Source organism: Nycticebus coucang, chromosome 7 (assembly GCF_027406575.1).
Source record: "Nycticebus coucang isolate mNycCou1 chromosome 7, mNycCou1.pri, whole genome shotgun sequence".
Classification (NCBI taxonomy): Eukaryota; Metazoa; Chordata; class Mammalia; order Primates; family Lorisidae; genus Nycticebus; species Nycticebus coucang.
The window spans coordinates 37,120,120-37,142,777 of NC_069786.1; the positions used below are offsets into that span (position 1 = coordinate 37,120,120).

Below are 22,658 nucleotides of genomic sequence, written 5' to 3' on the forward strand. Positions count from 1 at the left end.
TATCTAAATGTTTCCCTCACTAGTAATAGACACACAGGCTGGGGTGCCCCACCTAGAGAGCTGCCTATGGGTTTAGGGTTAGATATAGGATCCACAAAGATATAGGATTTGCAAATTCAAAGTGGAAGGAGAAAGAAGTTGAGGTTCCCACCAGGGAGAACATGGGAAGACATGGGATCACAGTAAAATCAATGATTATAAGCTAATAAATAAATAGTCACACACACAAAGTCATAATGCCATGTAAGCAGAGTTAAAAGCCAAACAAATGACAGCAAAGTGAGAAGAGGGCTGCAGCAGGTAAATGAGCTGGAGCAGAGGCGGCCAGTTGACGGTTGGCAGCTAGGGCTAACTGTCATGGGGTGTACTGTGTGAAAGCATCTCAGTCATTTGAAGTATAGATGAAGTACAGAGGGCAGGAAATGGAGTGTAAAAGGTGCATAATAGCAATTATCTGGTTTCCACACCTGTAAGGAACTTTTCCTACAGTTTATTCCTCCCATAGCCCTATGACAAGAAACTTTAGTTTCACTTTACAAATGATAAATCTGAGATTTAGTCTAATAACTTAAATAAAATTGACTAAATAAATTAGACTAAATAAATCAATATAGTCTAATAACTAAAATAAAATTAGCCAAATATGACCAGTCCCTGATATGCAACTGGTTTAACTTTCATAGATCTTTCTCAACAGTGGTATTCTACAGCTGAGCTGAGCAAACAGTCTGAATAGGTAAGAATGGATAATCTCCCGACTACTTCTTCCTTCCAATATTATGCAGAACAGACCTGTTTAACACACAGCTGATAAAATATTTCCCTAATTTTTTATAGAATGAACAGAAAAGCATCTTAGAATAAAACAACAACAACAACAACAACTTTGGTTTGGTGAGATCACTGGAGGTTATAAAAGAAATACATAAAAGCTAAGGGTAGAAATATAAATGAGAGTTAAGCAATAGAATCAAGTTTTGTCAAAACATCAGAACCCATTGTTTTCTTTGTTGCTTTTTCAAAAACAAATCTTATAGAAAATTGATGCATTTTCCCTATTCACATCTACTTTTTCTAAGAAATCAGAGTTGCCTAATGTTTAAGAATACAGGTTCAAAGTCAACTGACATGACCGAATCGAGAATGTGCTATTGCTTACCTGTGCAAATTTAGGGATGATCTTTAACTACTCTAAGATTTTTTACGTTTATCTAAAAGTGAGGATAAACATTTGGGGTTCTAAGAGATTAGACTATTGACAAATATAAAACAGCAAAGTATCCTCTTGCCCTTTAGAAAGTAAACATACTTTTAGTGACTATTTGGCAAACAATGTTTCTTTTAAAGCAGAGTTAGAAGTCAATACTGACAAGGTCATAGCTCTGAACTTCTATTGGAAATTTACTTCCACTTGCACGTCATATATGAACATTGAACACCAAACGGAAAACAAGCAATTGATTCATCACAGTCATGTGGAACCTGGGTGAAAGAGCATAGCAGGATAAAGAAAAGGTAAGCCTGCTTCGGGGGAAAAAAAGTATCTCAAAATATATCCCCTACCTAAAGTAAATTAAGGATAACATGTGGAACAAGGAATAAAATGTAGTTAATGAGTGTGCAGTATGGCCTTTAAAAAAATGTGACGAAACATAAAATAGTTTGAAAAAATACAGGGGAAATATAATTCTTTGTCAGTATTGGGTACATAAGGGAAAGGGATTATTCGAAAGGAAATGATTACAAACAGAAACAAGGTTCAGCTTTTTTCACAGTTAAAGATCACAGAATAAAAGATGAACATTATGCCTCTTAGGTGGAATGCTCTGAATTCCAATCGTGTACAGAAAAGAAGTTGACAGAAGACTAATTTCTCAAGAAGAAAATGTTTTAAAAATTAAGTACTCGAATCAATATATCATTCTGGTTTAAAAGCAAAAGTGTAACATCTGGGGAATGGATTTTTACTTTCTAATCAAATGTAAATATAAAAAAAAAAGATCATTTACAACTTTATTTTAAGTGATCAATGTTACCATGAGTGATTAATTTTATTTTTATAAGGAACACATAAGTTAAAAATTAACTCTTTGTTTCTGGTAATCATTTATCAACAGTATGATGTTATTTTTGCAAAATATTGTACAATAATAAAACTTCTTGTCATTGTAGAAAAATCCTATCCATTTCAAACAATTTACAAGGCATCAATTCTGTAATAAGGACCTAGTATTTTTGTAACTCATTTTAAAAATTAATACTTGAGAATTAAGACTTCCACTTTATTTCACAATATTTGTCAGATTAATTAGTCACTTTTGTCCATTGTCAAATCTTCAACTGGTGGTGGAGGACGGATCAACATGTTGTATGCCTTTACTCATGTCATAGAGAAACACTATTTATGTTAAATAAAACAACATCATGGAAATATACAAAATGTTTCCTCAAATTTGACTACTTATACAACTTTCCAAACCTTTTATTACTATATTTTTTTTTATTTTAGCCAATGTACATATATGTCAAACTTGTGAGAGACATGAGATGATATATAGAAACTTTTAGATGAGTTTCTCTTTAACATTTTAATTTTTTCTACCAAAAATCTTAGTATACACTCTTTTTTCTTGTGTTCATATATAAATAAAAAGGATTTTCCACAAGATGTTCTGAAGCCAAATTTACAATAAATTTGCCTTGAAGAGCTTTTACTATTATGTTTGTTTAGAAATATAATGGCCATGCTTTAGTGTTAGTATTAAACAAAAACAGATATAACATTTAGACAACACTTTTTGTGCATCCTTTTTTGTATAACAGAGGTTAATGTCATGCTTTGAATTTGATTAGGGATATTATTTTTTCAATTTTAATACCCAATACCATCTATAATCATAGAGGCTTTGAGCTCTTCAGGTACTGAAATTACTCTTTTCTTCTTTGTATAAATAAAATAACTTAAGCTGGATCCTATGTGGTTGTAGGAATTAAAGCCTTGCCTTGAAAATTCATGAAGATTAGACTAGGGAAAGGAATTCTGATGATTGCGTTCTTAATCACTGCAAACTTCTCTTCCCAGCATTTCAACCATTTTCCACCATGTTGTATAAGCTTACACCAGTCAGCTAAAACCACAAAACATAAAAGTATGCCAACTTTCTCATGGCAGAGCAATTAGAAGACTAAAATTAAATTCATAAGTTTAATAAAATTCACATAAGATTTGGAATACAGGGTGAGAAGTTGCTGAGAGCAACCATGGTGTGAAACACAAAAAAATAGCTGGGCGTTGTGGTGGGTGCCTGTAGTCCCAAGCTACTGGGGAGGCTGAGGCAAGAGAATCGCTTAAGCCCAGGAGTTGGAGGTTGCTGTGAGCTGTGTGATGCCACGGGCACTCTACCAAGGGCAATAAAGTGAGACTCTTGTCTCTACAAAAAAAAAAAAAAAAAAAAAGAAAGAAACAGAAAACAATCAAAAAGTAGGTGTAGATTAAAAAAGGAATGGACTATTAATATGTGCAGCCATAATGCAGCACAAGTGCATTATGTTAAATAAAAGAAGCCAGACTCAAAAGGTATGAGTGCATTCATATTTTAGGTAAAACTCTGTAGCAAAGACAAAATTCCAGAGGCAGAGACAGATGAGTGATTGCAGGGGCTGGATGGAGGTGAAGGAATAAATTACAAAGGGACATAAGGAAACTTTATTGAATCATAGAAGGGTCAGACTCCTTGATTGTGGTAGTATTTGCCTGACTGTATGTATTTATTAAAATTCATGGAACTATACAGCTAAAATGGGAGATTTTGTTAAATGTAAATTATACCTCAATAAATCTCATTAAAAATGGATGCTACACAGTATAATTTTTATATCCCTTGTATACATCTTCGAAGGATTCTCTTTCAGAATTTTTTCTTTCATAAAGTTTATTTCCTGATTCACTTTTAAACCAAAAGTTATATCTCCTCTTAATCTTGTTTCCCATTTCTAGGGTCCCCAAACTCCTGTATTCCTGATCCATCTAAAACAATTCCCTAATCTCTTAAAACTAAAATAATCAATTCACTTGAAAAAAATTATTACTAGGCAGAGACATTATCACCATTCATTGTTTTGAATCAAATGATTGCTTTTACCTCATCGTAGCCTCATAGCCAAAGACTTAAGTGTTTCTTTTCCTTCTTGGGTTCCCCCCCCCACAAATGGAAGAATCATCTAGCAGGGGTCCACAAACTACAGCCTGCGGGCCACATGCCGTGGTGTGATTGTATTTGTTCCTGTTTTTTTTTTTGTTTTTTTTTTTTTCTTCAAAATAAGATATGTGCAGTGTGCATAGGAATTTGTTCATAGTTTTTTTTTAAACTATAGTCCGGCCCTCCAACGGTCTGAGGGACAGTGAACTGGACCCCTGTTTAAAAAGTTTGAGGACCCCTGACTATGGCAAAGGCCCATGTGCTGTTGTCTTTGACATCTCAAAAATCCAGTGAAAGATTCACACTGGAGACTTCCTTACCAGACTGGCTAATCCCAGATGCAAATTTAACAAGGGTTCTGCTGCTAAGTATCCATGCCTTCCTTCCAATCCTGCAGTTCTTTTTAAATAGTAAGGACTAAGTACCAGCAAATTCTAGTTCCTAGTTGACATTTTCTATCAATCATTTTTGGTTTCCCAATCCGTCTTCAGTTACTAAGCATATGAATTGTTCAAAAGTCAAAAAAGAACATACCATATTAATTGGCCCACTTATTTGCTCACTTCCCTGCCCCCATTTTTATTTGGAAAATATTTTATAATCGAAACTTCTCTTATGTTAAGAGAAGATTAGCGTTTATTCAAAGGGATACAAATATTTAAAAAGAATACTTTACCCAACTGCATTTATAAGTTCAAGTCAGTAATCTCAGGTTATAGATAGAAATGAGATCACACTAACATCCCCAGGCCCTCCATGTGTAGCTTAGTTAGTCCCCAGGGGTGTTGTGCCTACTGAGAGACAGTTATAGACTCTCAACCTTCTGCATGCCATTTAATCAAAAGGCCTGGACAACTATGCTCCAGAATATCTTATTAAACATGTTTGTACAGCAAAGGGCCTGGAAGATACAGATACTGTCTCCCTCCAGGACAGAGGGCATATTGGTTTCCTTATGAAGATAATAAAATTCCTGTCTCTCTCTCTTTTTTTTTTTTTTTTATTGTTGGGGATTCATTGAGGGTACAATAAGCCAGGTTACACTGATCACAATTGTTAGGTAAAGTTCCTCTTGCAATCATGTCTTGCCCCCAGAAGGTGTGGCACGCACCAAGGCCCCACCCCTCTCCCTCTTTCCCTCTCTCTGCTTTTCCTCCCCCGCCCCCATGACCTTAATTGTCATTAATTGTCCTCATATCAAAATTGAGTACATAGGATTTATGCTTCTCCATTTTTGTGATGCTTTACTAAGAATAATTCATGTCTCTCTTTAAGGCAAAGATTGGACAGGATTTTTTTGAGCCCCCTTAAAAGTTGAGATTCCTAAGCACAAGAGTTCTCATGGGTGACGCCAGGCCATTCATTGCACCTCACATACGGAATGTAGCATTCCGCTTTACCCTGTGGGATTTTGGGGTAAGGGGCAGAAATAAGACCATGAAGTTTATAATGACTTCCATGTGCTAAGTAACAAAATCTTTTGTTTCTGACCCAGGATACTTATGTGTTCTACCAGCATTCATGAAACTCTGGAAACTAATTTGTTAGCTGGAAAGCAATGTAACATATAAGGCTTTTCATGGTTTTTTACAACACCATAGTCATACCTCAATCCAGTTCATATCTGTGTGCCTTGCCGTGGGCTGGTGTCACCTGCAAACCATTGTGGTGGTGCCCACAATGCTGCCCTTACTATTGTCTGTATCTTAGCCCCATAAGAGGACCCTAACCACCTACATGGTACTGTACCAGAACTGCTGTCAACAGCCACACACAAAAAGCTACTCTTTTGACTGTGCCTGCCTGGTCCACTCTTTCTTTGATTTTCAGACTGCTATAAAACCACTGATGTCAATACCACTGACCACCCTACTCAGGCCTCTTTTGATATGCTCTGCCACAAAATGATAAGGAGATAACTATTCTTTCCTAGGTGGGCTATTTTGTACATATTTAGTAGTAGAGTTGCTTGGCCCTGGAATTTTACAGTTCTGTTTGGTGTTAAAAATGGCATTTTCTCAGAAGTAATACTCAGGGCTAGCAGGTGGGTTGAGGTAAGTACAGATAAAGCCAACATTAGGATGATTCTTTCTTCCTCTCTAGCTCTCCAATCTTACTGCCAAGTCAAGCTGCATTTGATATGTACTCTTCCATTAGCAAAGATTCTCTACCTGAGGGCCACAGTCACGGCTAAGTTATAGTAAGTTAACATTGTTACGGAATGAATTACGTCCTCTCAAAATTCATGTGCTGAAGTTTTTACACCTGAATTCAGAGACAGAGCTTTAAGAAGATAAGGTTAAATGAGGGCCTCTGGGTGGGACCTTAATCCAAAAGAACTAGTGTTTTTGTAACAAAAAATCTATCTCCTCCTCTTCTCTCTCTCCCCCCTTCTTACGCCCATCCTTAAAATGACTTCAGAGGGGAAAGGCCTTGTGAGGACAGAAAGAGAAGGCAACTCTCTTTATGCCAGGAAGAAAGGTCACATCAGAAACCAGCTATGACATCTTTATCTTGGACTTCTAACCTGCATCACTATAAGAAAATAGGTATTTGTTGTTTAAGCCACCCAGTCTGTGGTATTTTGTTATGGCAGTCTGAGAAAACTAAAACACCCTGTCTTCTCACCCTTTCTCACAATTGTATCAGAAATTCAAACCCTGAGTGAAAAAATGCTTATCAGATAAATCTGGCTTTGGGAAATGCTTGTCAGATCCTGGACTACTGTGGAACTACAATTTACCTGGTATGGAATATATACTGTTTGCCTATTTTCATTCTCCTTTGGTAAAGTTATTTATGCCTTCAAGATAGAGATGTTGGAGGCAGCTTGTTGGGCTAGTCAGAGGAAAGACTTCACAAGTTGCTAACAACAGGATGAAGTTACACAAATAACAACACTAATCAGGTACATTCTGACATAGGAGTCAACAAAATATTTGCAAATAAAAAATTCATATTTTTTTTATGAGCAGCCATTATCAACAAACCGTAAAGAAATACAACATAACAGCTGGGCATTGTGGCGGGTGCCTGCAGTTACTCAGGAGGCTTAGGCAAGAGAATCACTTAAGCCCAAGAGCTGGAGGTTGCTTTGAGCTGTGACGCCACAGCACTCTACTGAGGGGACAAAGTGAGACCTCATCTCTAAAACAAAAAAAAAAAAAAGAAAGAAAAGAAATACAACATTTTCATCCTATTTTTATAACTTTAAAATATTTTCCCCAAGACCTGAAGAGTTCCAAGTATTATAAAACTATACTCAATATTTATTACCAATTAGGAAATATAATTAAATGCTAAAAGTATTAATCTTTGTAATTATAGTTAATTTTTGTTGTAATATTTTATACAAAAATTATATTTTATATTTGATATTATAATATTAACAACACATATTTAGGCCAATTGGCTATAGGATCATGGTTCCTGTGGTTTAGGAATCAGAATGGAAGCCTGCTAAGTTACAATCTGTCACAATGTCAAGAGGCCTGGGACTGCCATTTCCCATAGATTACCTCTACTCATTGACACATAAAATTGGTTATAATTTCACTAAATAAAAGGTGGCCTTAAATGTAGTAGCTTCTGTTCCTCCTTTAGTATGATTTCCTAGCATTTATGCTTGATAAAGATTAAAAATATTATATATGATTTCATTGAATTGAGTATTTACCCAACACTAAACTTTATCATTAAAAAAATGTACTTAATTTGTAACTTATGATTAGTTACTGAATGAATCTTATGTAAGAACATATATGGGGCCCCGCAAGGTGGCTCATGCCTGTAATCCCAGCACTCTGGGAGGCCAAGGAGGGTGGATCACCTCCTGTCTTTAAGAAATAGCCAGGCATTGTGGCAGGTGCCTAAAGTCCTAGCTACTTGGGAGGCTGAGGCAAGAGAATCTCTTGAGCCCAAGAGTTTGGGGTTGCTGTGAGCTATGATGCCATGACACTTTACCAAGGGCCACAAACTGAGACTCTGTCTCAAAAAAAAAAAAAAAAAAGAACAATTATGATTTAGTTTTGAGGAATTCTGTAGATATTAGAGTAAATATAGAAGGAATTCCTTTTGCTATCTTCTCATCTGTCAAGTATCAGGGACCATTTTTTTCATTGTCCTTGGTTTTCTTTTGTAAGGATAATTTATCAAACGATGGAGACAGTCCTGGTTTGTTTGTCCTCAGATCCACACCTTACCCCACCCGTCCCCACCTTGCCCTTCCTGTCCTCTGCTCTGTGTCACAAACTGACAAGCTCTGGAGGTTGTGTCTCCCACCATGCACTGGGCTCAGGGGATGGGAGACCTTGAGAAGTCAGAGCATCTTCTCCCCACCTCCTCTGTTCTGCCAGCTTCACATCTGGATTCCAGCCTCTCTCACGTGGTCCTGGCAGCTGCACTCTGCTCTCATCCTACTTCCTTAATCTCAATAGTCTGCAGGTGGTGATGACTTCCAACTATTCCTGATATCTAAATTACCTCACCATTAGTTCAGTGTCCCCACCCCCATATCAATTTCTTACAGTAATTCCTCTCTGTTGTAAATTCTGTCAGTTTTTATTTTTCTGTTTAGATCCTAAGACAAATATTCATTTCCTTGTTTGTTTGCATGTCTTTACTTAGGCTCTACCTTGCTCCAAAGGAGGCTTATCTCAATTTGAAGAAAAATGTAACATACAAGAACATATCAAACATTAAAAATGGATTTATTTTTTAAAAATTGGGTAGGAGAATGAGCTAAATAATTAAATAACATAACATCAGGTGTAAAGCTAAAATAATGTAGAACTGTACCACTAGACTTCGGCAGTGGATAGCCCATCCATTTATCTCTAGTGATAAATTGTATGGATGAAGGGAAATGTCCCCTTTTCTTCCAAAAGTTCGCTGAAAGTTCAATTCTGAAAAGTAGCCTGAGTCCCTTGCCAGACGTAGATGCTGGCACCAGGCTTCTTGCTCTGCCTGCAAAACTCATGAGCCAAATAAGCCTCTTTTCCTTACAAATTACCTGGCCTCTGGTAACATAAAAGGACCAAAACAGTAAAGTTCTCAGGTAAATAGACGATATTCTTCAGCAATGTTTCTTCATGACAGTATTTTTCTATTTTCATGAAAAATTATGAACTATTACTTTTTCAGAACTAATGAAGCAATTGGCTTTTTTATTATGTGGTCCTTTGATGTGATAAATAATATACATTGATTATCAATTATTGACATTATAAATTCATCATAGCATATATTATTTTCAGTCAATAAATATATTTCCTTTTTAAAGATTAACTAAGATTAAGATTATTTAAGATATTAAAGATTAAGATTAAGATTTTAAAGATTAACTAAGATTAAGATTATTTAAAATCTTAAGATTTAAGATTATTTCAGGACCTTTAAAGTTTTCCAATAAGCTGTTTAATTAATATAGTTAAATCTTATTTAGTAGCCATTCATTTGCATTCACAGAATGAATCTATACTTTTTTCTTTATATTTAGTTTATTTTAGCCTCATAAAATGACTTAGCCAATTAGTCTTCCTTTTTAATTTTTATGGCTATGTGCTTAATGTTTCTAAATGTTGGCGGTAAAATTTAAATCAACTCTTCTCTAAAGATGGCTGGCAAGGAGCATTTTGAAAAGGGATTAGAATCTTTATTATTTAATTTACCTAATAAATAAAAATATATTAAGATTTTCTATAGCTTTTTACACCAAATTTTGCCTTGTTTATTTTTCAGAAATATATTAACTTTAGTTTTTATACTTTATTTCTTTTTAAAAAATTATTTTATATTAAATCATAATTTTGTACACTGATGCATTTTATGGGGTTCAGGGTACTACTTTGATATACAATGTGAAATGCTTACATTGAACTTAGTAACACATCCGTCAATCCATCACAATTATACAATTATACAATTTTTTTAATTTCAAAGTCATTTTATTAAGTTTTTTTTTTAACCAGTATTTTAGAAGAGTTCGAGATTAAAGGAAAGTTGAAAAAATAGCATAGAGTTCCCACATACCCTCACCCAGGTTTTATTATTATTAAAATCTTGCATTATCATAGTACATTTGCCCAGTTAATGAACCAATATTGGTACCTTACCATTAGCTAGAATATAACTTTTATTCAGATTTTCTTAGTTTTTACCTGATGTCCTATTTCCATTTCAGGAACCCATCCAGAATATCTTATTGCATTTAGTTTTTTTTTTTCTTCAGTTTTTTTTTTATTAATATTAAATCATAGCTGTGTACATTAATGTGATCATGGGGCACCATACACTGGTTTTATAAACAGTTTGACTCATTTCTTAATAGTTTTGAAATGTACCATTGCATCATGCACATTAGGTGAGGTCCCCCCAAATACTCTCCCTCCTCCTATATCCCCTCTTCCTTCCCCCCTCTCTCTTCTTCCCTTCTACTTTCTGGACTATAGTTAGGTTTTGCCATTTGCATGAGTGTGTGTGTGGTTATATACTGATTTTTGAGTACATTGGATACTTTTTTTTTCCATTCGTGAGATACTTTACTGAGAAGAATATGTTCCAGCTCCATCCAGATAAACATAAAAGATGTGAAGTCTCCATCTTTTTTATGGCTGCATAGTATTCCATGGTGTACATATACCACAATTTGTTAATCTATTCATGGGTTGATGAGTACTTGGGCTATTTCCATGTCTTGGTTATTATGAATATGGCTGCAATAAACATTCTGGTGCAAATGTCCTTGTTGTAAAATGATTTTTGATCAACTGGGTATATACCTAGTAGAGGAATTGCAGGATCGAATGGCAGGTCTACTTTTAGTTCCTTCAGTGTTGTCCAAACTTCTTTCCAAAAAGGTCACATTAGCTTGCATTCCCACCAGCAGTACAGAAGCGTTCCCTACGCTCCGCATCCACACCAACATCTGTAGTTTGGGATTTTGTGATGTGGGCTAATCTTACTGCAGTTAGATGGCGTCTCAAAGTAGTTTTGATTTGCATTTCTCTGATGAATAAGGATGATGAGCATTTTTTCATGTGTTTGTAGGCCATGCGCCTGTCTTCATCAGATAAGTTTCTGTTCAAGTCTCTTGCCCACATAGAAATGGGGTTATTTATTCTCTTCCTATTGATTAGTTTGAGTTCTCTGTAGATTCTAGTCATCAGACTTTGTCAGAAGCATAACCTGCAAAAATCTTCTCCCATTCTGAAGGTTGTCTGTTTCCTTTACCTACTGTGCTCTTGGCTGTGCAAAAGCTTTTAAGTTTGATCAGATCCCAGTAATGTATTTTTGGTGTTTCTTCAATTGCCCGGTGGGATGGAGGGGTCCTCCTCATAAAATATTCTCCCAGGTCAATTTCTTCAAGTGTTTTCCCTGCACTCTCTTCTAGTATTTTTATAGTTTCATTCTTAAGTTTAAATCTTTTATCCAATGAGAATCAATTTTTGTTAATGGTGAAAGGTGCAGGTCCAGTTTCAGTCACCAGCCACTTCACCCAGCACCATTTGTTAAATAGGGAGTCTTTCCCCCACTGAATGTTTTTGATAGGCTTGTTGAAGATCAAATGGCGATAAGTAGCTGGGTTCATCTCTTGGTTCTCTATTCTGTTCCATGCATCTACCTCTCTGTTTTTGTGCCAGTACCATGCTGTTTTGATCACTATGGATTTATAGTATAGCACAAACGTGATACCTCCTGATTTGTTCTTATTTCTGAGTAATGTATTTGCTATTTGAGGTTTTTTTCTGATTCCATATAAAATGAAGTACTATTTTTTCAAGTTCTTTGAAGTATGACAAAAGTGATTTTATAGGGATTGCATTAAATCTGTAAATTGCTTTGGGTAATATGGACATTTTAACAATATTGATTCTTCCCAGCCATGAGCATGGTATGTTTTTCCACTTGTTATCTATTTCTTCAGCTATTTATTTTCTCAGAGTTTCATAGTTCTCCTTATAGAGGTCTTTCATGTTAGGCAAATTCCTAAATATTTCATCTTCTTTGGCATTATTGTAAAAGGAATAGAGTCCTTGATTTTTTTTTCAGCTTGACTATTGTTGGTATATATAAAAGCTACTGACTTGTAAGTACTAATTTTGCATCCTGAGACACTGCTATATTCCTTGATCACTTTTAAGTGATCCATACCATTTTTATTTTCCACCATTTGGTTATTAAAACTGGTAGGGTGAGATTGAATTGGGGTTCCCAAGTCATAGAGATAACCCCTTACCAAAGCACTAGGCTTTGTAATTGTGGCTTATCTCCTACAACCTTACAAAGGCCCCTTTCAGAATTTTAGCCAGAGACTCTGAGACCCTACTTGGTGAGATAGCGCAAATTAGCTCTGTTTTTATATCAGCCAACCTCTACCCTATCCTAAGAAACCACAGTATTAGGTTTAAATCTTGACTGTGAAGAGATACAAACAGCTGCAGCACCCAGCCTTCACCTTTCACTTCTTTTCTGCTACAGAACTTCGAAGGTCAACCTCAGAATGTCCCCGAGTGGACAGCTCCAGACACAGGTTCCAACCATATTGTCTTAGGCAGCGCAAACTCTGCCCAACAGAGAGGGATTCAAGGGTCTCCAATAGCACAATTGGAGCAAGGGATCCACACTCCCACCTGCCAGACTCAGTCCACACTGTTGTCTGCTTCTCTACTCATAGGCCCACCTGGAGCCAGGGGCCACACCCTCGCCCACCTATCTCAGGACACATCCAGCTAGCCTCTGCTCACCAGACCAGTTGGAGTCAGGGGACAATGCCCCCACCTGCCTGTCTCAGTCCACTGCCTGGCAAACTTCTGTTCACAGGCTCTGTTAGAGTCAGAGTACCATACTCCGCCCACAAGTCTCAGTCCTAACCTGGTAAACCTCTGCTCACCAGCCCCTCTGGAGGTATTGGACTATGCCCTAGCCCTCAGGTCTTGGTAGGCCACAGTAAGCCATTGCTCTAGGGTTCTGTTGGAATCAGGGGACCACACTCTTGTTCTCAGGTTGTAGTCCATGCCTATCAAGCATCTGTTCACAGGCCCAGCAGGGGCTGGGGACCAGTTCTGCCTGCCTTACTCAGGCCACACAGGGTAACCACTCTCCTGCTGTGGGTGCCATAAGAGTAGGGGGTTCTGCACCCTGTCCTGCCAGACACAGCCCAAACCAAGGGTCAACACTACCACTGCCAGGCATAGTCATAACCAGCGGACTGCTCCTCCTCCCGCTGGGTGTCCCTTTCTTCCCACACCCTCTTTCTTCCTCATTAGTCATAGATTTTGTCCTGATGGTTGGTGGAGCACACTATGCCCAGTTCTCTCAGGACAAGACCAAACACTCTGTGCTCTGCAGGGGGAGGAACTTCGGGCTGTCATGTGAGGGGGAGAGGGTGGACTGGGAGTTTGGACTTGTGGGGGAAAATAATCTGTTCAATTTTATGCCTGGTGGGGTGGTGTCTAGGTTCATAAGTGGGGTCTCCCTGCAGAAAGAGACCTGGAGTTCAGCGGCTCTCTCCAGTGAGGTAAAATGAGAGGTGTTTTGTTCCCTGCTCTTTCACAGATATCCTGGGACAGGCCCCCCTGCTTGGGGGAGGGGTCACCCATCCTCTAGTTGATAGGCTTTGTACCTGTAATTTGTTTTCTTGAATGCTCTTCCTTGGAGTTATAGCTTGCCGAACTTCCTTCTTGGCTCATCTCCCTGTCTTTGGCTTCATAGAGTCCGATTCCATCTGGTTTTTCTTCCTCTGCTCAGAAGCCTCTGCCAAGGGTTGCTACCAGTCAGCCATCTTCCCAGAATTCTCTAACTTCATTTTATTTCAAAATTTATTTTGTTTAATCTTTATAATATGCTTTCAAATTTCAATATTTTTCCCTGTTTCCTCTTTTTTTGTTGTTGTTATTTTAGATTAATAAATAGGTAACAAACCATTGAGTTACATAATTTACACATGGAAGGTTAAAGACGGAGTTATAGCTGTGTCCTACACCCACAGAGCATGCCATATGTCCATGCATTATATGCATTCAGTGGGAAACGATAGGGATTCAGTAAATTTTAATATTTTGATATCCTTTCTACTTTTTTCTTTTTTTTTTTTTTGTAGAGACAGAGTCTCACTTTATGTCCCTCGGTAGAGTGCTGTGGCCTCACACAGCTCATAGCAACCTCCAACTCCTGGGCTTAAGCGATTCTCTTGCCTCAGCCTCCTGAGCAGCTGGGACTACAGGCGCCCGCCACAACGCCCGGCTATTTTTTTTTTTGTTGCAGTTTGGCCGGGGCCGGGTTTGAACCCGCCACCCTCGGTATATGGGGCCGGCGCCTTACCGACTGAGCCACAGGCGCCACCCCTTTTTTTCTTTTTTTTTAAGAGAAAAAAAGAGGGCTAGACTGCAGTGGCATCACCATGGTTCACTGCAAGCTCAAATCTCTGAGCTCAAGCAAGCCACCTTGCCTTAAACTCCAGAGTAGCTGGCTGGAACTACAGATGTGTACCACCATGCCCACCTAATTTTTCTTTTTTTTGTAAAGAAGTGGTCTTTCTCTTGCTTAGGCTGATCTCAAACTTCTGGTCTCAAGTTATCCTCCTACTACAGCCTCAAAAGTAGGCATGAACATTTTATGCGTGAACCACTGCCCCAGTCTCCTTTTTACTTTTTATGTATTTTTTCAGTTCTCTTATTTTTATAATCAGTTTGCCATCAATTTCCTATCTTACTAGCCTTTTCAAAGAAACAAATATAATTTTGTTTTTTCTCTATTTTTCTTTGTTCTTGGTTCTCTTATATTTGTTTTATGTCTTATTACATTTTCTTCTTGTTTAATAGTGTTTATTCTGGCACTGTTTTTCCAACTCCCTGAGATGAATACTTGGCTCATTTCACTTCTAACTTTCTTATTTTCAAACTTATGCATTTTAAGTCATACATCTCCTATTAACATGGTACATAGATAATAAATAACTGGAGAGCCTCATTAAGTGGACCACCCAAAGGACTAGAACAAACTGGTTAACATATGGAGGTAGTGAACATAAGGAACTAGGCCTACTGTACTGATATATAAATTTGGTGCATGTCCAGTCTATGAAAACTAGGTCAACTAAAGGAGGTAGTCAATGTAGGGAGGTGGTCAGCTATGGAGATTCTACTGTATTTCCATGTGCTAGTTTCTTGTCATAACATAATGCCTCTTCTAATTTCCTCTTGACTCTAAGTGAAGAATTTAGGGAAGTGGATATTTAAACCACCTTCCAATTCATTATAAACACATACACACACATACACATTAATTTAGTGTGTATGTATCTTTAAAATAACTTATTTAACCTGAGAATATTCCTAGGAGCTGTTCATTATTTCTACTTTACAGTTTAAAAAACTGAGGTATAGCAAAGTGAAATAACTTCTCCAGTCTATAAAGCTGAGAAATGACAAAGTCAAAATTTGAACCCAAAGCTTTTTTTAATTTTTTTATTTAATTTTTAATTAAAATTTGAACTCAATTCTTGAATTTACAACTTTAGCTAGCATAATATCCTAAAATAAAATAAAAATTGAACAAAAATGTGGAGAGTTTCTTAAGTTGAAACTCTATGGCAAAACAATAAATAGATAACAGTAGATATGAACTGTGATTTCTGAGAGAAACAAAAATTTCTTAGATGCTTCAAATGAAAAGCTTATATGCAGCTAGTGCCAGAAACTTTTGGCAGATACAGAATTAGAACCTGTGTGATCTATGTAATGAGAATAAGCATCCAGGTGCAATAGATATAATTAATGACCCATAATCAGATGTCTTGTTCGTTATTTTTGCTAAGAAGATAAATTTCCTGTAAAATGCTCACAAGGTTACCATTTAAAATGATAATGCTAATAATTACTTTCTGGGTTATCACCTCACTGAATGGCATAATATATTTATTACACATTTCCCCTGTGGCTAAAAGAAAATGCTTTTGTCTCTATAAGCATTCTTGATTGTCACCTTTAAACTTTACTTAATGATCAGCTTGAATGGAATAACCCACATCATTTTTATAGAAAGGAATTATGAAACAAACATATTTCCTATTTATTATGCACATACCCATCCTGGTAAACAGAATATCTCTTGAGTAACATTATCAGCTAAAATTCTACAATCCTAGCAGACAAACAAACAAAATGACTGCCAGAGGTAACTGTACGGTATGCTTTTATTGGTGGCAGGACTTGATACCTACAACTTTTAGCAAATTGTAATCTCTGAAATAAATAAATGACTTTAATGTAAAATTTTATTCATTTTCAATTAAATTCATATGGGGGGAAGGAAGGTGGAGGGAAAGGGGAGAAGGATGACGGAAGGGGATTAGGAGGCTCTCACCTAATGGGAACAATGTAAGGGTATATGGTACATCTCCTTGGAGAAGGGCTCAACTATTACTTGAACTTTACCTAACAAATGTGAGCAATGTAACCTAACCATTTGTATCCTCATATTAATCTGAAATAAATTAATAATAATATAAAAATTTATTTGTTTTAGTTTAACACCCTAAGAATATAGACCAGAGTATATGTGTCTTTGGCAGATAATAAGAAATTGTAAATAACTTAGGCTCATCACTAAGCAAATGAGCAAAAAACGTCAAAATAACCATATGTAATAGCTACCAATTTTATTAGAATACAAGAAAAGACTTTAAATTGGGGTGTGAACTCCAAAATAGAAACTGTGGAATTTGAAAGTCAGAATATTAAAGGCTGCCAAGAGAATGAGAGAATCTGAGCCTTAGAAAGGCGACCACCCATCTACACCAAGTAAAAATCAAAACCAAAAAATTACCTACTGGTGACTTCTAAACCTGGTGATTGTAAGTATGTTGAGCGAAGAAACTTTGAATCATTCATCTTCCAATGCTTGAAGGATTTTTAATCTAGTTATCTCTAAATAAATAAGCCGGATTAGGAGAAAATATTTACACTGCATTCATCCAATCAAGAACTTTTATAAAGAACTTTCACAAATATATTAGCAAAACAAATATAATCAAAATGTTCAAAAGTCATAAAGAGATACTGTATAAAACATCAACAAATGTCAATAAATTGAATTGTAATCAGGAAACTGTAAATTAAACCACAATGACATACCATTTATCATCCACTAAACAGCTAACAGAGAAAACACAGATTCTACCAAGTATCCGCAATTACATGGAACTACTGGACATTCTGTACAGTGCATTGCTCCAAGAGGGGTAAAATAAACAATTTAGAGACCTGTTTGACCTTTTACTACAAATTTAAACATATACAGTATTTACACAATGCCTGAACATTTCATCTACTAGATTTTTATCAAAGAAAAACAAAAATAGGTTTACAAAAACAGCCACGTATTATAGCACTATTGATAGAAACACCCCAAATGTCCATCAAGAAGAAGAATGTATAGGGTGGCGCCTGTGGCTCAAGGAGTAGGGCGCCGGTCCCATATGCCGGAGGTTGTGGGTTCAGGCCCAGCCCCGGCCAAAAAAAAAAAAAAAAAAAAGAAAAAAAAAAGAAGAAGAATGTATAAATGTACTATAGTCACAGAATGCAGGGCTAGTCCTAGAATAAGACAAGGAAAGTGAGTGTGTGTGTGGACATAGTGTGTATGTGAGTCCATAATGTATATGTTTATATACTCATACATACAAATATACTATATATATTTATTATGACCAGCTTCATAATTTATGGAGCACAAAATGGAAATGTGAAGCCTCTTGTTCAAAAGACAGAAAAATAAGAGCACTACTGCCCATCTTTGTGTTACACAAAGCCAGTTTTAAATGCAAATAAGAGCATGTAGAAGAGCAAGTGGAATCACTGAAATTACAAAGATCATAACTGGGATATACATATGTCTTTTGTTGTAACCAGAATACTAGAAACATGTACTAACTCAACTCTTTATTTCACTTTTTGATTCAGGCGGATTAAAAAAGTGAATGTTTGGTTTACTTCCTTTAGCTTATTGATTAATAAGTATGGGAAAAGGAACTAAGGGCTTTCCTACATGTTTATTATTTGTATAAATTCATGGAGTACAAGTGTAATTTTTTACATGGATATATTGCATAGTGTAAAGTCATGGATTTTAGTATATCCATTACCCAAATACTGTACATCATACCCAGTAAGTAACTTTTCATCACCCATCGTCTCTTGTCCCCCGCCCTCCTGAGTCTCCCATGTTCATTCTTCCCCCTCTACATACATGTGTGCACATTATTCAGTGCCCACTTATAAGTGAGAACATGTGGTGTGTTTTTTTCTCTTTCTGAGTATTTTCTCTTAAGATAATGGCCTCCAGTTCCATCCAAGTTGCTACAAAAACAAAACAAAACATGATTTTATTCTTTTTTGCGGCAAAATAGTAGGCCATTATGTATATAATATATCCTTATCCAATCATTTAATTTCTTTCCCATTAGGTGTCACCATGTTCAGTTTATATGGTTGGCTAACAGAAAAGAAGTAACACAACTGAGAAAGCATATGTGAAGTTTCTCAGGTGTCCATGTTTCTTAGAATGCCATTGTCTGCCTTCTGTGTTAAAAGATTCGATTCTAATGAAAGTGTAGTCTCTTCAGGGTGTGAGTACTGTGATTTACTAAGTCATAGATATTACAAGCGTCCCTTGTGTCACTCTGCACCTTGTCACACTCTCATGTATTATAATTCTGCCAGAGCTCTGTGTTCATGGGGCATTACAAAAGCTATATGTGAATGGCAGCACACATGCAAATTATGCTCTTCTGCTAATGTGCATCTTCCATTTATCCATTGGACTTCATCTACAAAAGTTCAAAGAAAAAATTATAAAGAATTTTTAAGATAGGGACAGCAGAACATTAAACCAAACATTAGTCCTTCTGAACCCAGGATGCTCTGAGACTGTACATATGTTGTATGTAGAAAGCCAGCCCTGATCAAATAGATAGATAGATAGATAGAGAATATAGATATATGATATGTAAATAGATTGATTGATCTATCTTAGTAAGTCTCTTTAAATGATAAAAGAAACTTTGGAGAAGAAAAATGATAAATGATCAAAATCTGATGACACAAAGAAGTTGGCATAAGACGATTATTAGAAAAATCAAAATCAAAAATAGTTCAAGAATTTTAGCTTGAGAAACTAGAAAAGTGAAGGTATTAGTTAATGAAAAGGTAATGACTACGAGAGAAGGTGGTTTGAGAGATGAGAGAGATCAGAAGTTCAATTTTTTATGTACCAAATTTAAATACCTATTATACATCTAAGTGTAAATGTCAATTGGGGGGTTGATATGTGAGTATGAAGAACAAAAAAGACATCTGAGCTGCAGATGTAATTTGAGGGCTGTCAGCACAGTGGTGACATGGTATTTAAAGCCATGAGAGGTGAGAAAAGCTGATGGAAGAAGTATATGTAGATAGAGAAAAGAAAGATGTGGGTATGAACCTCGGAGTGTTCCCTTATTCAGAGATCAGAGAAATGACCTGAAAATTAATTCTGGAGATTGACTTAGTCTCTCCAAATGTTTACTTCTTAAGATTGCTGGAGAATGAAAAATAAGAATATTATCTAAACTGTCTACAGTATACATGATGGCCTCTGCATTCAAAGTGTAGTGTCTCCCTTCCCTGGTTCATTTTCCATGGTTTCTCAAAAGGCCTCAAAAAGAAAAACACCCTTTTAAATTTTTATTTATTTATAGTACTACTATTTATTTTCTTAATATCTTCAATTGCTGGTCAATTGCCCAAGACAGAAATATATCTTATTTATCTATGTAACTCTATCATTGAACACATTCCCTGGTAATGAAAGTCACTATATTTCTATCTTTCAAGGAATGACTGTACTCTCAGCAAGCACGATCACTCCATTGTCCTAAAGAAATTTTTCATATACCTCCTACTCCCTCTGAGGACAGCTGGGAAGCTACCTGTAAGAAAAAAAAAAGTTTCACATTTCTCACAGTTATGTTTCTTTAACTTGAAGAACCAAAAAAAAAAAAAAAATGGAGAACAACTTTTTCATATTTTATTTTTGAGCAAGAAGAAAAATAGTGAAATTTTTAAACACAATACTACTGAGGGGCAATAAATAATTCTTTTGACCTACTCTGAGATCAAAGTTGAAAACTTCATGTTCTTTGGCATTCTGTAGGATTTATAAAATGTCGAGATAGCCTCTATTTTGATTACTAATTCATACCTTTGAAGTGCTTCTATTTATCATTCATGCTTGTGAAGTACCTCTGTCTGGTTTTAACAGAAAAACAGAGATTCTTACATTACTGACAACTTATATAATTATGTTAAAGGGCCAGACACTGAACATAGGGAGAAGAGTATCACTTCTGTCCAGAGCTGTGAAGCCTGGACAGGCCCTTTTAAAAGCCTCTGATTTGAACTGCACATAGCCAAGTCAAACAGCCACATGCATTTTGGAGAAATCATTTGCCTTTCTTGAACAGTTTCTCTCAATTGTTAGCCATTGAAAATATGTGGAATTTTCTCAGACACTAGTGAAAAATTGACCTTAATTTTTCTTTCAAATAGTGTTTGAATTAAACAATTATGATTTTAATGAAAGGGAAATTAGATGGGTATGACACCCAAGAATATTGGCCATCCTAGTGATAGGGTCAGGACACAAACTGGAAAAGAAGACACCACTCTGAGTATATAAACCAGAGGGAATTAAGTAAGAGGACTCAGCTAGACTAATGATGAGAACACTCCAGAAAACAACCAGGAACTGGAAGATAGTACACAGCCCAGAGATTAACAACAATTGAACGCCCCACAATCCCTATCACCAGACTGAAGAGACAAAGGTGGTTTCACTAGGGCTAGGGTAGCAGGATTACTGAGTACAATGTACCACCATGTCCAGACTGACTGGTCAACATATTCTTTCTGTATGGGACAATGGTTCTCACATTTCATGTAACTAAAATGCAGACTCCTGGGCTCATAGCTTGAGATTTTGCTGCAATAGAATCTGATTCAGTGGTATGAGGTCCAGGACTATGTATTTTGTATTTTAAACAAATATCCCTGGTAATTCTAATATACAGGATGGACAAAAAGTTCCTGTGCAATGTAAATAGTAAACTTAAATTGCACATGAACTTTTTGTCCACCTTATAAGAGGTTCTTGGGTCACATTTGTAAGTACACTGTAAGGACAGATTTTCATGGAAGGTCAAATTCTAATATTAAAAAAATTGTTATTTGAAAAGAAATCAGCCCAATGTTGGAGTGAGGAGAGAGGGGATTAGAGAATGTGCTGAGTGTACTAATTTCATGCTTCCATTAATGCCTGACCCTTCCATCTACTTCTCTTAGACTCCATGCTGGTAACATTCCACCTCTCTCAAATCAAAGATTTTAACTTAAAGGTACAACTAATTAGGATTCCTAAAATTGCAAATAACAGAGACAGATTCAGGTCACCTTGGAATTTTATATCAAGTTACTGAGGAGTATAAAGACCAAAGAAAACTATTTTAAAGGGCTTCACAGCTGTTCCTGTAGCACTGAGATTTTTAAATCATTATGTAGGGCATCACATGCAATGTTAGTTCTGGTGACTCAGTAGAAGGGCCATCTAGGCTTCTTTTTTGTACTCTCAGATACATGGGGTTTGCACCTCTACTTCTTACTCCTTCTTATGACTCAGATTTCTTATCACCTCCTTCTTTCCAATCTCTTTTTCTAAGTTTGCATGCTCCTCAAATGATTCATTCATTTCTGACTCTGAACTTAAAAGTATTTATCTGTTTTTATATTCAAAGATCCTCCAAAATGGTACAACCAAGTAAATTACATAGACTCCTATATCGAGCCCATATTGGGCAGAAGTATTAGATTTCTTTAGACTCTTCTTCAGAAAAAATCCCATTTGACTCCTGCTTTCATTAAAACTACGTATCCCCATATTTCTTCATATAATATTAATGGACAATCACCTGAGGAATTTCAGCAGGTGACTAATTTTATCAATTTTGCTTTGATTTTGTTCTAAATAGCTCTCAAAATTTTGAATGCTCAACTGCTAAACCCCTCTGTTCACCAAACATTCACTACAGATGCTAAATGAGCTGATACTCATTTATTTCCAGCAAAAGCCGTGTTCACTGTCTACCCTATCATTGAAGTTGATCTTCCCTGTCTACCCTATCATTGAAGTTGATCTTCACTGTCTACCCTATCATTGAAGTTGATCTTCACTGTCTACCCTATCATTGAAGTTGATCTTCACTGTCTACCCTATCATTGAAGTTGTTCTTCACTGTCTACCCTAGCATTGAAGTTGATCTTCACTATCTACCCTAGCATTGAAGTTGATCTTCACTATCTACCCTATCATTGAAGTTGATCTTCACTGTCTACCCTATCATTGAAGTTGTTCTTCACTGTCTACCCTAGC

The 22,658-nt window shown here is 36.3% G+C and overlaps 1 protein-coding gene across 5 annotated transcripts in view; it reads left to right on the forward strand.

Annotated features, from left to right (window-relative positions):
• Positions 1 to 1,371: 1,371 nt before the first annotated feature.
• The window catches only part of LOC128590134 (general transcription factor II-I repeat domain-containing protein 2-like), a 92,349-nt gene continuing 71,062 nt past the window's right edge, over positions 1,372 to 22,658 (forward strand). For all 5 annotated transcript variants that reach the window (XM_053597312.1, XM_053597311.1, XM_053597313.1 and 2 more), the window contains exon 1: positions 1,372 to 1,515. The gene's annotated coding sequence lies outside the window, so the exon portion shown is untranslated. The remainder of the gene's footprint in view (positions 1,516 to 22,658) is intronic.